This window comes from Bos javanicus, chromosome 15, assembly GCF_032452875.1.
Source record: "Bos javanicus breed banteng chromosome 15, ARS-OSU_banteng_1.0, whole genome shotgun sequence".
Taxonomy (NCBI): domain Eukaryota; kingdom Metazoa; phylum Chordata; class Mammalia; order Artiodactyla; family Bovidae; genus Bos; species Bos javanicus.
The window spans coordinates 400,620-409,220 of record NC_083882.1 but is presented as its reverse complement, the minus strand read 5'-3'; the positions used below and the strand labels follow the sequence as shown (position 1 = coordinate 409,220).

Here is an 8,601-nt window from a genome sequence, read left to right as displayed (position 1 = left end):
GACATGAGTCTCAGTGAACTCCGGGAGTTGGTGATGGATAGGGAGGCCTGGCGTGCTGCGATTCATGGGGTTGTAAAGGGTCGGACATGACTGAGCAACTGAACTGAACTGAACAAATATTTATAACTGTACAGTGGGGTGGTATCATAGCAGAAAAAGAACTAGACCAATGACAGAAACTTAAGTGAGTGTCAAGAGTACAAATTTGTTCATCTCCAAAGACAATTCTGTCCACTTGCAAATACTTCTTCCTGAGTTTTTTTTTTTTTCCCTATCACATAAGATGCTGTGTTCTATTTTTGTAAAAGAAGGTCATTACCATCAAATACTCAAATGATCTGGAATGCTCATTGCTTGCAATCCCTCATTACCCCATAGTAAAAATAAATGGAAAGACAAAAGGTCCTCTATAAATAAATGAGCTCAGTTCTGAGAGTGCATTTGTAATTACAATTTGTAAGTCCAACTAAGTTAGCCTAAGTACCCAATTAACACAGTCGGCAATATACGTTCATAACAGGTACAATAATATGTTTATGGTACAAACAAATAATACACATATAAAGAACAAACACAAAAATAAAGACAACACTTTCAATTTTACAGTACAGTACCTTTAAAAGTTCACTAGTACTCTTGCCTGGAAAATCCCATGGACGGAGGAGTCTGGTAGGCTACAGTCCATGGGGTCGCTAAGAGTTGGACAGGACTGAGCGACTTCCCTTTCACTTTTCACTTTCATGCATTGGAGAAGGAAATGGCAACCCACTCCAGTGTTCTTGCCTGGAGAATCCCAAGGACGGGGGAGCCTGGTGGGCTGCCATCTATGGGATCGCACAGAGTGGAACACGACTGAAGCAACTTAGCAGCAACAGCAGCAGTACTGTGAAATGGCTGGCAAACAGGAGCTGACACCTATGTTCGCACTTTGAAAGTTTGCAACTTGAATGTCTGTATGTAGGGGGTTTACTGTATTAGTTATTTTGGCTTTTGATTAATAATTTAATAAATAGGGACACTAAAATACAATCCCAGAACCAAAAATGCTTTATTATGACAAATACAGAATGATTATAATTTCATTGATTTAGGAGACTTATATTTTATTATGCTGGTCAATAAGTCCAAGTTTCTCAGGTGCATAATGAAATAATGCACATGGGTAAGAAAGCAGGAGTGTTTCATTTACAAAGTACATTACAAGGTGACCTCTGTCCATCACTGAAATGGTAGCTATTAATAAGAGTCATTATAACAATGACATACCTTTATGTGCTATGAAAGTAAAGTGTAGATTTTTCCATCATAATCTTCATGGCCACCTTTATCATGCACAAACGTTGGGAGACACACTTTATGATTTCTTATATACTGTCTCAGTTATATGGATCATATGATTATTTTCAGTATGACTTTTTGCATGCTTTAATGAACTTTATATTGAAAATTCCAGTTTTAGAATTTATACTTACTCTTTGCAAGAGTTAAAACGTGGTAAACTTAAAATCATTATGATCCAAGGATATTGCTGACAATCTTTTTTGATTGCTTTTTAAATTTATATTTAATAGGAGGATAAATGTTTTACAAAATTGTGTTGGCTTCTGCCATAGGACAATGCAAATCAGCCTTACATATACATATGCACCCTCCCTCTTGAACCCCGCTCCTACCTTGCACATCATCCCCCTTCTCAGTTGTCCCAGAGCACCAGGTTGAGTTTCCTGTGTTGTACAGCAACTTTCCATTAGCTCTCTGCTTTACATATGGTTATGTATATGTTTCAATGCTGCTCTCTCAATTCATTCCACCATCTCCTTCCTCTGCTGTGTCTGAAGCCAGTTCTCTATGTCTGAATTTCTATTCCTGCCCTGCAAATAGGTTCATCAGTACCACTTATCTAGATTCCACATATTTCACACCAGGGTGATTTTAATACAATATCACTATACCCCAATCACTCTATACTCGAATATTTAATATCACTGATATATGATACATATATATATATACCCATCCACCAACACAAACATACACATTATTTATGTATTATATGCTTCTCTATTATCCAAAAATAGGGATTTGATTTTGTATCTCATGCAACAAATTTGCCCCCAATAATTGTCTATAAAATACAAAGCAAAGATATTTTGAGCTATCTTAAAAGTTGAATAATATTTGATTATTTTAGGACCCCCTGAGATAGACAAGAGTGGGGAAAGAGGATATGCATTGCAGAGTGAGGGACCAGTCTGAAAGTGATCTTGAGTTTGAAGGGGCAGGTAGACAGAATCTGGTTCTATAAAGACCCACCAATTCCATGAACTTAAGTCCACTAAGCTGTGAAAACACATGAGTTTTGATGACCACATCATAAGTTATATTGAAAAACAAAGTGTCATAATTTCAATGAAAAGCAATGTTTAAAGAATTATAAGTAATTCTGATCATGAAAACAATTTTCAGAAAACATAAATATTTTTCAACTATGAAAAGACTTGGAGAAAAGCATTTGAATGTATGACTTTATGTAAAGAAGCTCTGTATTAATTTAGATATTCAAAGTATTAATTTCACGCTTACTAGGCTATTTATTTCACATGTATTTACATTATGAGAGGAATGGGCATCAGATGATATGATGTGAGTAATGGAAAAATGACAAACGAGTTTTATTTCATTTACTTTAGAACATGTTGGAAGCTGAGCAAACACAATGTTAAAGGAAAACTACACAGAGGTGACTGAGTTTATCCTCCTGGGACTGACAGATGGAGCTGACTCATAGCCTGTCCTTTTTGTGGTCTTCCTAGTCATCTACCTGATCACAGTCATTGGTAATGTGGGCATGATTTTGTTAATCAGAACTGACTCAAAGCTTCAGACTACAATGAATTTCTTCCTCAGCCACCTCTCTTTTGTAGATCTGTTATGCCACCAACATCACTCCTGAGACGCTGGTTCATTTCCTATCCAAGAGAAAAATAATTTCCTTCCTTGGCTGCTTTATACAGTTCTACTTTTTCATTGCCTTGGTGATTGAAGATTATTATATGCTCACAGTGATGGCTTACAATAGCTACATGGCCATCTGCAAACCCTTGTTATATGCCAGCAAGATGTCCCGAGGTGTCTGCCTTTCTCTTTTTGCTGTTCCTTATACCAACCTAGATAGCATATTCAAAAGCAGAGACATTACTTTGCCAACAAAGGTTCGTCTAGTCAAGGCTATGGTTTTTCCAGTGGTCATGTATGGATGTGAGAGTTGGATGGTGAAGAAGGCTGAGCACCGAAGAATTGATGCTTTTGAACTGTGGTGTTGGAGAAGACTCTTGAGAGTCCCTTGGACTGCAAGGAGATCCAATCAGTCCATTCTGAAGGAGATCAGCCCTGGGATTTCTTTGGAAGGAATGATGCTAAAGCTGAAACTCCAGTACCTTGGCCACCTCATGCGAAGAGTTGACCCATTGGAAAAAACTCTGATGCTGGGAGGGATTGGGGGCAGGAGGAGAAGCGGACGACAGAGGATGAGATGGCTGGATGGCATTGCTGACTCGATGGACGTGAGTCTCAGTGAACTCCAGGAGTTGGTGCTGGACAGGGAGGCCTGGCGTGCTGCGATTCATGGGGTCACAAAGAGTCGGACACGACTGAGCTACTGATCTGATCTGATACTTACGGCTTTGCAAATGGTCTTGCACAGACCATCCTGATGCTCCGTCTCTCCTTCTGTGGACCCAATGAAATCAACCACTTTTACTGTGTGGACCCACCTCTCCTAGTCCTGGCCTGCTCAGATACTTATGTCAAAGAGACTGCCATGTTTGTAGTTGCTGGTTCCAACCTCATGTGTTCTCTCACCATCATCTTCATCTCCTACATTTTCATCTGTAGAGCCATTCTGCATATCTGCTCTGCAGGAGGGAGGCACAAGGCCTTCTCCACCTGTAAGTCTCATGTGACGGCTGTCACTATATTTTATGGGACACTGTTCTGCATGCATCTGAGGCCCTCTTCCAAGACCTCTGTAGAACTAGGCAAAACTGTAGCTGTTTTTTACATTTTCTTGAGTCCTATGCTAAACCCTTTGATCACCGCCTTCAGAACAAAGATGTTAAAAACTCAGTAAGGAGAATGATGCAAAGGAAATTTTTTCCCAAAGAGGGTGCACATTTTGATCACAGATATGTAATGTATCCATATTGTCTGATCAATTAGTGAGTTATTTAAATTAAAAAATAATTTTGGCTATGAATTATTCTTTTTCTTTTGAAATTCACCTATAAAACTTGGAGGAATGTTAGCCTATTGTTAGTTGTGACTTAGTGTATTAAAAAAATACCACATATAAATTAAAACACAAGACCAAGCAGCATTGTTATTGCTGTATAAAGTTAATAAAAGAAAGTTTATTCTACCCACTTTACTCATAAGTGTACAGAGTTTTAATATACAGACCTAAAGCCTTCCAAACAAAGATGTAAAAAGAGCAATAAGCAAAGTGTTTCAGGAGAAATTGTTGATCAATTCAGATACACATTTCACCAGAGGTATGTAATATATTTGTATTCTCTAACTAATCAGAGATAATTTTCAGTACATAAATCACTCTTCCTATTTTTTTTTTCTTTTGTAATTCACTTATGAGACTTAGAGGAATGTGTCAGATCATTAGCTTGTGTTATTTTAGTGTATTTAAAATAAATGTCACATAGGAATTTAATGACAAGACCAGACTGCATTGTTATTGTTATGTAAAATTACTAAGGACAGATAATTCTATTCACAGTGCTCATAATAGTCAGTCAGTCAGTTCAGTTCAGTCGCTCAGTTGTGTCCAACTCTTTACAACCCCATGAACCGCAGCATGCCAGGCCTCCCTGTCCATCACCAACGCCCGGAGTTCACTCAAACTCATGTCCATCGAGTTGGTGATGCCATCTAGCCATCTCATCCTCTGTCATCCCCTTCTCTTCCTGCCCCCAATCCCTCCCAGCATCAGGGTCTTTTCCAATGAGTCAACTCTTTGCATAGTACAAAGTTATAAAAGACAGATTTACCAAACGGTGCTAAGACAATGAAATTTTTTTGATTTGGAAGGTTTATAGTTTCTGAAATATTTTCAAAAACTTGTCAGCCATATCATGAAGAGAGGTTTTTCTCTTTGTTTGCTTGATTTTTCCTTGGTTCACACTATGTATCAGTGAATATCATTGGGTATCTTAAGTTATTACTCTAAGAAACTTGTTTAGATGTTAGTACTGGTCCAATGGAATCCTCATTCTTAAATCATTTGGCAGAAATGCCAAATTGCCTTTAGATTTTGAAAAAAAGATTCTTATGATTTGTTTTACCTACAAGTGTCCTTTTAAAATTGATATTTTACTTTCTTTTTTTTTAATTTTTATTTTATTTTATTTTTTTTTAATTTTGTTTTATTTTTAAACTTTACATAATTGTATTAGTTTTGCTAAATAGAGGGATGGTGTGGGGAGGGAGGAGGGAGGAGGGTTCAGGATGGGGAACACATGTATGCCTGTGGTGGATTCATTTTGATATTTTACTTTCATTAATAATTTTTTATTATGATCTTTTACCAGCTCACAACCATAAACACAAAATAATATAAAGAGCACTTGTCTAAGCATAAGAAATCATTGCTAAGTATTCTCACAATGACACTTTTGTTTAGGATTTTCACATATCTCCATGTCATGGACCCCACTGCTCACCTTTGGCATCTCTTTCTGAGGCATACAAGTGGGGGAATCTTATGGTGCTGGAAAATTCTCAGAAGAGATGGCAGTTGAGCAAAACATGGTTTTATTCTGCCAAGTTAGTTGATTTCTCTGCTTTTGTCAGATCTTCAGTATCCCCACACAAGTTTTATTGTTTCACACATAAGACATGAGAGAGATGTTTGTGGGTTTTTCTCTTTTCTTTTCATAGTTCTCTAAATATGGAGTTTATATTATTAAATTATGTCAAGTAATAAGTTAGTATTATTCCTCATATCATTTATAGTTTCTATCCCATCTCTGATACTTAAAAACTAAAAGTTGTTTCTGATAATCATAGTTCTTTAGCAGTACATTTATTGTTTCCAGTTCAGTCAGTTCAGTTCAGTTCAGTTGGTCAGTTATGTCTGACTCTCTGCAACCCCATGGACTGCAGCATGCCAGGCTTTCCTGTCCATTACCAACTCTCAGAACTTGCTCAAACTTGTGTCCATCGAATCAGTGATGCCATCCAACCATCTCATCCTCTGTCGTCCCCTTCTCCTCCTGCCTTCAATCTTTCCTAGCATCAGGGTATTTTCCATTCAGTCAGTTCTTCACATCAGGTGGTCAAGGTATTGGAGTTTCAGCTTTAGCATCAGTCCTTCCAGTGAATATTCAGGACTGATTTCTTCTACGATAGAGTGGTTGGATCTCCTTGCAGTCCAAGGGACTCTTGAGAATCTTCTCCAACACCACAGTTCAAAAGCATCAATTCTTCGGTGCTCAGCTTTCTTTATAGTCCAGCTCTCACATCCATACTACTGGAAGAACAACAGCTTTGATTAGAAGGACCTTTGTTGGCAAAGTAATATCTTTGCTTTTTAATATGCTGTCTAGATTGAGGTTCCCTGGTGGCTTAGAGAGTAAAGCATCCACCTGCAATGCAGGAGACTCTGGTTCAATCCCTGAGTTGGGAAGATCCCCTGGAGAAGGCAGTGGCAACCCACTGTAGTACTCTTGCCTGGAAAATCGCATGGACAGAGGAGCCTGGGAGACTACAGTCCATGGGGTCGCAAAGAGTCGGACATGACTGAGCGACTTTCACTTTCCTAGATTGGTCAAAGCTTTTTTATTTTACCCACTGTGAATTAAATCATATTTTCTAAGCTTCTTTTCTTTTTACTCCTTGTTTGACTATGACACATTCTATCATCTATTTTCAATAAATTGACTTAAAATTTATATTCATACTTGTCTTAGTCATTAATCAGTAGATCTACTTTATTATTAAATAATAAAAGGAGCTTAAAATATTTTAATTATGAATTTATCCTGCTTCTAACTAATAAACTTTCATCTGCAGGCACAGAATTCATCACTAATAATAAATTATTTAATAATGAAGTTTACACATTGTCTATGTAGTATATGATTTCAAGTATATTTATATTAAATATTGATTCAATATCCATGTTCCTTTAACTTTAGTGACATTTATCCCTGTTTCTGTAACAATTCTCTTTGCTGCCACTCTTCGTTTATGGTTTAGTTTTCTTCTGAGAGTTATGAACCCTTAATTAGTTCTTTTAGTGAGAGTCGCTTCAATCCACTTATCTAAGAATATCACTTGTCCATTCGGAATGGAGCATTCATTTGGGTATGAATCAGTCCAGTTCAGTTCAGTCGCTCAGTTCTGTCTGCCTCTTTGCGACCCCATGAATCACAGCATGCCAGGCCTCCCTGTCTATCAACTCCCGGAGTTCACTCAGACTTATGTCCATCAAGTCAGTGATGCCATCCAGCCATCTCATCCTCTGTCGTCCCCTTCTCCTCCTGCCCCCAATCCCTCCCAGCATCAGTCTTTTCCAATGAGTCAACTCTTGAGGTGGCCAAAGTACTGGAGTTCAGCTTTAGCATCATCCCTTCCAAAGAAATCCCAGGGCTGATCTCCTTCAGAATGGACTGGTTGGATCTCCTTGCAGTCCAAGGGACTCTCAAGAGTCTTCTCCAACACCACAGTTAAAAAGCATCAATTTCTCAGTGCTCAGCTTTCCTCACAGTCCAACTCTCACATCCATACATGACCACTGGAAAAACCATAGCCTTAACTAGACGAACCTTTGTTGGCAAAGTAATGTCTCTGCTCTTGAATATGCTATCTAGGTTGGTCATAACTTTCCTTCCAAGGAGTAAGCGTCTTTTAATTTCATGGCTGCAGTCGCCATCTGCAGTGATTTTGGAGCCCCCCAAAATAAAGTCTGACACTGTTTCCCCATCTATTTCCCATGAAGTGATGGGACCGGATGCCATGATCTTCGTTTTCTGAATGTTGAGCTTTAAGCCAACTTTTTCACTCTCCTCTTTCACTTTCATCAAGAGGCTTTTTAGTTCCTCTTCACTTTCTGCCGTAAGGGTGGTGTCATCTGCATATCTGAGGTTATTGATATTTCTCCCAGCAATCTTGATTTCAGCTTGTGCTTCTTCCAGCCCAGCGTTTCTCATGATGTACTCTGCATAGAAGTTAAATAAGCAGGGTGAAAATATACAGCCTTGACATACTCCTTTTGCTATTTGGAACCAGTCTGTTGGTATGAATACTCCAAGACAAATACTTGTTTTCAGTATTTAAAATATATTTTATTTTCTGGCTTCTTCTAGTTTAATTATAGAGAGAGATGCACTATCAGATTATCTTTCTCTGTGGGTAAAGTGTTATCGTTATTAGTTTTATTATTTTCAGTTTCAGTGTTGTGCTAGCTGTGGAAACCTGTCTTCAGGTTGAGGTATGGAAACCACCTATGACTGAAACTGTAGACAGTTTGGTTTCTGAAGGCAGGAACTCAAACACTACCTGAACACAAACTAGCCACATAGGACGAGG

General features: G+C 38.2%; 1 pseudogene; it reads left to right on the top strand.

Moving 5' to 3' along the window:
* Nucleotides 1–2,716: 2,716 nt before the first annotated feature.
* LOC133261580 (olfactory receptor 5M5-like) lies at nucleotides 2,717–4,218 on the top strand (annotated as a pseudogene).
* Nucleotides 4,219–8,601: the final 4,383 nt, after the last annotated feature.